The sequence below is a fragment of the Salvia splendens genome, unplaced genomic scaffold, assembly GCF_004379255.2.
Source record: "Salvia splendens isolate huo1 unplaced genomic scaffold, SspV2 ctg431, whole genome shotgun sequence".
In the NCBI taxonomy this organism is placed as follows: Eukaryota; Viridiplantae; Streptophyta; class Magnoliopsida; order Lamiales; family Lamiaceae; genus Salvia; species Salvia splendens.
The window spans coordinates 1-6,510 of NW_024599082.1; the positions used below are offsets into that span (position 1 = coordinate 1).

A 6,510-nucleotide genomic window follows, 5' to 3' on the forward strand; every position below is an offset into this window, starting at 1 on the left:
AAAAAGAAAATGAAGACATGACCACCACCGGTGATATTCGTCACTCTAGATATTTTCAAAGAGACGCAGTTGGTATATTTTCGTTTTTGTTTTGTAATATTGCTAAAATATAAATTTGGCCACCACGAAAAATCCCTCCATGTGCGGAGTAACTACTTTTACGTGTTTGTTTTTGTCCAATTACAATTTTTACAACGATTTATAGTAGTAATAGATAACCTACTTCCAAAGAGAGAAAAACAACCCCTGAGGCCCTGACAATAAGTAATTTCAATCACAAGAGAATTGTAATTCTCATATCTGAGGATTGACCATCAATATATATAACAATACATGCATTGGTGAATGCAGCAATCCCGAGGCTCCGAACAATGAAGATCGAGAAAGCAAGAACTTCCATCTTAGCTCGTTGATCTGATTGAACAAGACAAATATGTTTTACAGTTCTTACGTATTTTGTATCATCACTTGGAATCATCAAACCTCAAAACTTAGAAACAAGGAATACATCCCTAATGCTAATATCCTTACAAAGAGATTATTTTCCGATGCAAATGCTCTCCATTTGAACCAGCTTCGCCATCATGATCGTGGAAAATGAGGGTCAGAACTCCGACTAAACATAGAACTGATCCTACAAGAAGCTTGTCGTAGCGTTCCACCCAGTGAAACTTGAGCTGACTTGCACCGTAAAATGAGAGAGCCACTAGCGACGTCATTACAGTTATCGTGCTGCAATGCCATATCATAACATGTCAAGGGTCATATTCTAACTAAGATAAAATAGCATGAATTCCAAGATTTACAAAGGTACTAGTGTAAGGTTCATTGATTGCACATATCATTCTTGTATCTACAACATATAATCCAAAAACAGGCACACTCCGGTACATCAAGATGCAAAGTTCATTCGTCCTAATTAAATCCTTTTTGGGGATTAATATACCCTAATAAGAGATTGATGAACCTTATTTGGAATTTATCTGGGTGGATGTGCACAAGTTTTTGCCATTCAAGAAAAAGGAATGGAGCCTTCTCTTTTTCCATTCTCATTACAAGCCAGAAAGTTCTCAATGTGCAACCTTAAATACTTGGATTGCGGGCTTTTGGCTAAAGTAAACAAGCTGGTATATTTTTATCAGTGTGAAGTTCCTATGACCAAGAAGGGTTGAAGCTTTAAAACTACAAGGTTGTGTTGTAAACTAGATATTGGTCAGATAAATTGAATAACTAAATGATTTAATCTCTTTTAACTTTTAAGGAAATAATTGCACATAAAAGGAAAGGACAATAATCACGCGATGGGAAGATCCATTAGCATTAACCAAAATGCCAAATATTTGAACATAATATTACAACCACAACTGAATATGTCAAGTAAATAGTTTATTTTTGAATCCATCAGTTGAATTAACCATACTTGCTGCTAGATGTAAAACTTGTGGTTATAATTAAGTTTGACAGCAAAAGATGATAAAAGTAAGAAATACACACAAGATATTCATTACCTGAATAACAGGACTATGATAGCAAGCACCATCATCGAGGATGAGTTTCCAACAGCAAGAAATACTGGAAGAGTTGAGAGGAGACATGCAGGGACGAGAACAAGACCGGCAACAGCCATTTTTTCCATAGGTTGATTGTGAGAATGGCTATGACCACCCTTTCCAGTAAGAAATAACACAATGTAACCACACCAAGAAAAATCAGCAACAAAGATGCAAGTTTATGCACAGTTTCCTCTCCAGCTATAGTTTTGTTTATGGTGATTGCTGTTATGCCAAGCAGCGAAGTGGATAGAACATGCAATACTGCTCCAAAAGCAGCTGCAAACAGACAAACAATTAGCGCTCAGCACCATTGCAGTGACAAGAAAGTGGCACATTGGTAGTAAAACGATTGCTAGAAAATGAACTTATACGTTATGACTTTGCAAGGACCTAAAGCACAAGGATAAAACAGAAGCCAGAAAAATACTAACAAATGGCAAATCTTAAGAATTCAAGTCAGTATGTAACCCCAAGTTTACAACACAACCATCTCATTTCTCAAAAAATGAGGTATTACAAAAATTTCTCAAAAATTTGTGCACTTCCATCCTAATGAAAATCAATAAGGGTTCATCAATCCTTGACTAGGGTGGATGCACCATACATCCAGATGTACCAAAGGTGTCCCTTAAATATAAGCTTATGTATATTGCTCAGGTGCTGATATTTTTCAGGAAAATTATTAAATACGAAAATTCAGTGGGAGTATAGATTAGGCCAAGAGGCTGGCACAAGTCCTATATAAGGGTTAGAGACACGCACCTGTGTTTCAGGTGCAAGGACTCAAATTCTTGCACCGGTTTTCAAGAAGCACAGACGATTCTTTTCTCCAAAACACAATAAAAACAGATCAGACGCTACATTTTACAAACAATAAACAAACAACACACTGCTCGGATTTGCCTAGCATACAGCACCAAAATGCTTCACACACTTCCACCATGTCATTCTTAGCCATGTAAAGTTCGAAATCCCCAATTAGCTCAATTTTAAGGTAAATAGGGGTTCAGATGCAGCAATTATGAGATCAATTAAACAAATTAAACAAAACGATCTTACGCAAGGAAAAATCAATCTAGATCCCGCAAAACCCTACTAAATCAGGAGCATCACTTACTGACGAGAAGAGTGCGAGAGAGAGTCCATTTCTGAGCGCGGCGACAATGGAAAACGGGAGCCAATGTGTAGGGATGAAGGAGTGCAGCAGCGAGACGGTGGCTATGCCGCCGATCGTCGACAAGTCCTCCGCCGTAATTCCACCTCCATTTCCTATCGTCTTCAACCTTTACCCTGGATCGCCACTCTATAAATACAAGTACGGTTGACAGAGCAGAGATCAGATTCAGGTACAAAGAAAATTGCGTTCCGGTGATATATGGAGTTAAATTTAAGCATAAATAATTAAATACATTACGTGTTTAATTTGCATAAATATTAGTACTATCAATGAATATGACTCTAATTTTCTACCTACACCCAAAAAAAAGGATAAAGTTGTAAAACAGAGTGGACTATCTAAGATGGATATATTGTATTAATCTAATTTTAATGAATATAAAAAATGATATAATTAGTCTATTTTTTGGACGAAAAGGAATAATAGAGTGAATATAAAAATGATTAAAAAATGGAGTTCCATCTTTTTGCTACATAATTATAAGAAAAATCACATTTAGGTACTGACGACGGATAATCACATTTTAGTTATCATTTTATAGTACCATTTTGCCAAGGAGATCATTAAGAGCTTATCGGTCTTTATCAGGTCAGTTATGACATTTAATTTATAATTTTAATTAATTATTATAACTCACTTTTACTTACTAACTTTTTATTTAAAAATAAAATTTTATTTAAACAATTGTTATAACAAACTTTTCGTTATTTATTTTAAACGCATTAACTAATTTCCACACTCAATTGAGGCTTAAATCAAAACCAATTAATTTCGTAATTAGTGTGTTACGATCTAATTAAATCGTAATTTAACGTGAGAAATAGTAAATGGAGTAATAAATAACTTTTGTTGTTTTGCTGAAGTCAAATCGACGTGCAAAAGAAAATATAATCGCTTCACACATTAGAGCATCCACAACGGTGGCGGAAGAGCCGGCGTCCGTCAGCGCCGCTGCGCTCGCGCCGCGCCAGCGAGCAGGACACGTGGCGTTGGGCGATAAAATCGGTTTTTAATTAAAAAACCGATAAAAATCAAAAAAATCACTTCCCAAAAAAATATGTCCGTTTATTACCGTTTTTTACACATTTTTAAATTTTTTTTTATTTTTTCCCCCAAAAATACACACTTTCATCTATAAATACCCCCACTTTCACACCCAAAAATTCACATCAAACTACACAATTCTTATCTTCATTCTCCAATATCCATTCTCATCTTCATTCTCCCATATCCATTTTCATCTTCATTCTCTCATACCCTACAACATAACAATGTCCGGCCAAGGCGATGACCACCCTCCCTCTCACGGTTGGAACCCCGAATGGTTTGGTGGACAACCGTTTCCTAGTCCGGAAATGGAATATTCGGCCCCTCCTCAAACCCAAGATTCGGCCGTTCCGGTTGGCTACCGGCCATACCCTATCGACGACCAAGGTGCCTCCCAAGGGCGATACGGGTGGACACCGGAGCCTAGGCCGACCGCCCCCTCCCAAACTCCGCCGGCTCCTACTCGTAGCGGTGTCCGGACACCGTACACTCCGGCGGAGATAGATAAATTGTTCAAGGCGTACTTCGAAATCTCCGAAGATGGGCGGTTGGCACGAACCAATCCGACGATCACTTTTAATTTTTAATTATGTAATTTTTAATTTTTAGGAGTTTAATTATGTAATTTTTAATTTTTAGTATTTTAATTATGTAATTTTTAATTTGTAGGATTTTAATTATGTTCTTTTATTTTATTCGTAATTTGTAATATTTATTGTGGGTTTTTAATGAATTTTAGTATTATGGAAATGTTTTTGTTTAATTGAATTTTAAATTAATTGTGCTCGTCCTTGCGGAAGAGTACAGTTGTGGGTGTTGTGCTCTTGCCAGAGAGCAGGCAGAAAAAGTGGGACCGGACCCACAACCGTGCCACTGGCAAGAGCACGGTTGTGAATGCTCTTACAGATTCGTTTGATAAGAAATGTGAGATATAAAAAAATATGTGAATTAAGATAAGTAATATGGACTTTGTGTCAACATATTGCCAAATTTTACATTGTTATTTGGTAGGTGAGATATTAATAAAACTTGTGTATTAGATAACAAATGAAATAACATAATTGCCCTTCTTTAAAAATGTGCCGTAGGAGTTTGCCGAAAGAAACAAAGCAAACCTCAATTTGAATCCAAAATCATTTTAAGAGCAATTTGTTTGGAAAATCAAATATGCTCATATAACCACGGTATCATCACTACTTTCGAGAATCAAAGAAGCATTTGGACCATTTGAAAATCAAAGTGAAAAATTGGTATAGATCAAAATCATCACTGCCATATCTTCCATTAACAAGAAATTGAAGAAGAAAAGTACTAATTGTCAGATGTCGAAGAGAAAAATCTATCAACATACAAGAACATCTTTGCCCAGATTTTTTCATCATCAAGAAAAAGAAACAAAGAAACCCTCAATTCAGATTTTAGAACCATATTCGTCCAATCGTAGAATCCATGGGAGAAACCCATCCCACATTCGAACCAACATCGGAGTGAATCGCACCCCACAGTTGACGTGCCTCGAAGAATTTGCCAGCCACTGTAGAAACCCAAGCCATTAATCGACTTCGGCCAGCGATGTTCCAATGGCGTTGATGGACGCCACACCTCGGTATTTCTCTCCCTCTGTCTCTCTCTCGCTTGTTGATGATGGCATCGCCGGTGGGCGACGTCCGTCGGCTCTCTCGTACCCTTCGTCCAAATTCTTCTTCTCTATCTGTCTCTCTCTCATGGCAAGTCCCAAAAATCGGGACTCTAGCACCTTCGTCCTCGCCGGCGTTCCTCACCCAAAATCCGGTTTGGCCTCCCTATTCCCGTCTCTTTTGCTCCTCCGACCGCAACCCCTCACAGCCATTGTCCCACGCAGCTCCATCATCGCGCTTGGGTTCGCCATCCATGGTTATTTTTCCGGTGGTCTGCCTCTTCGAGGTCATCGTGCAGCGTCTGATCGAAGAATACTCTAGCCGCATTGCGTCGTTTTCCTGCCGCTCTCGGGCAACCGAAATCGTGCCTCCAGATGCGGTCGTCGGCGTTCTTGCTCCACGGTGGTATGAATTTTATTGAGCGAAAGGGTGAGAATCATTGGAATATGGGATGGGTGAAGAGTGCTGGAGAGGGAGGGTAGAATCAGATATATTGAGAGAACGGTGATATAACCCACCAAATTGGTGGGATACATAAATTAGCATAACCATATATATTTGGTCGGGCCGAGACGAGCTTAGAGCATCTCCAGTGGCGGACGTCCGGTCGGACATCCGGTCGGACGTCGCGACGGGCGACCCGGACGTCCGCCATTGTGGCGTTTGGGGTCGGATACGGACGTCCCGTGAGGACGTCGGGTGTCCTCGGACGTCCCTGCGACGGGCGGGCGGACGGACGTCCGCCACTGTGGCAAGGGTCGGACGTCCCGCTCGGACGTCCGAAATTTTTTTATTTTTTTTAAACCCTATATATACGGCTCGTTGAACTTCATTTCATTTGCACCACTTGTTGTTAACAAGTTTCTCTCTTCTTTTACTACAAATTTCATTTCTACTTTTAATGGAGAACGATAGGAACTCCCCGGCCACGAGCGAGTCGCAGACTCCGGCGTTTCCCATCGACCTGGAGGGAAACGCCAGCGGAAATGCGACAACAGTACCGGAATGGGACAGATGGGGGATGGGGATGATGTCCCCTTATATGTACAATTGGATGGGACAGATGGGCGGTATGGGTGGTATGATGCCCAGGGCA

At 39.6% G+C, this 6,510-nt stretch overlaps 1 pseudogene; it reads right to left on the reverse strand.

Annotated features, from left to right (window-relative positions):
• Positions 1 to 268: 268 nt before the first annotated feature.
• On the reverse strand, positions 269 to 5,665 carry LOC121790173 (annotated as a pseudogene).
• Positions 5,666 to 6,510: the final 845 nt, after the last annotated feature.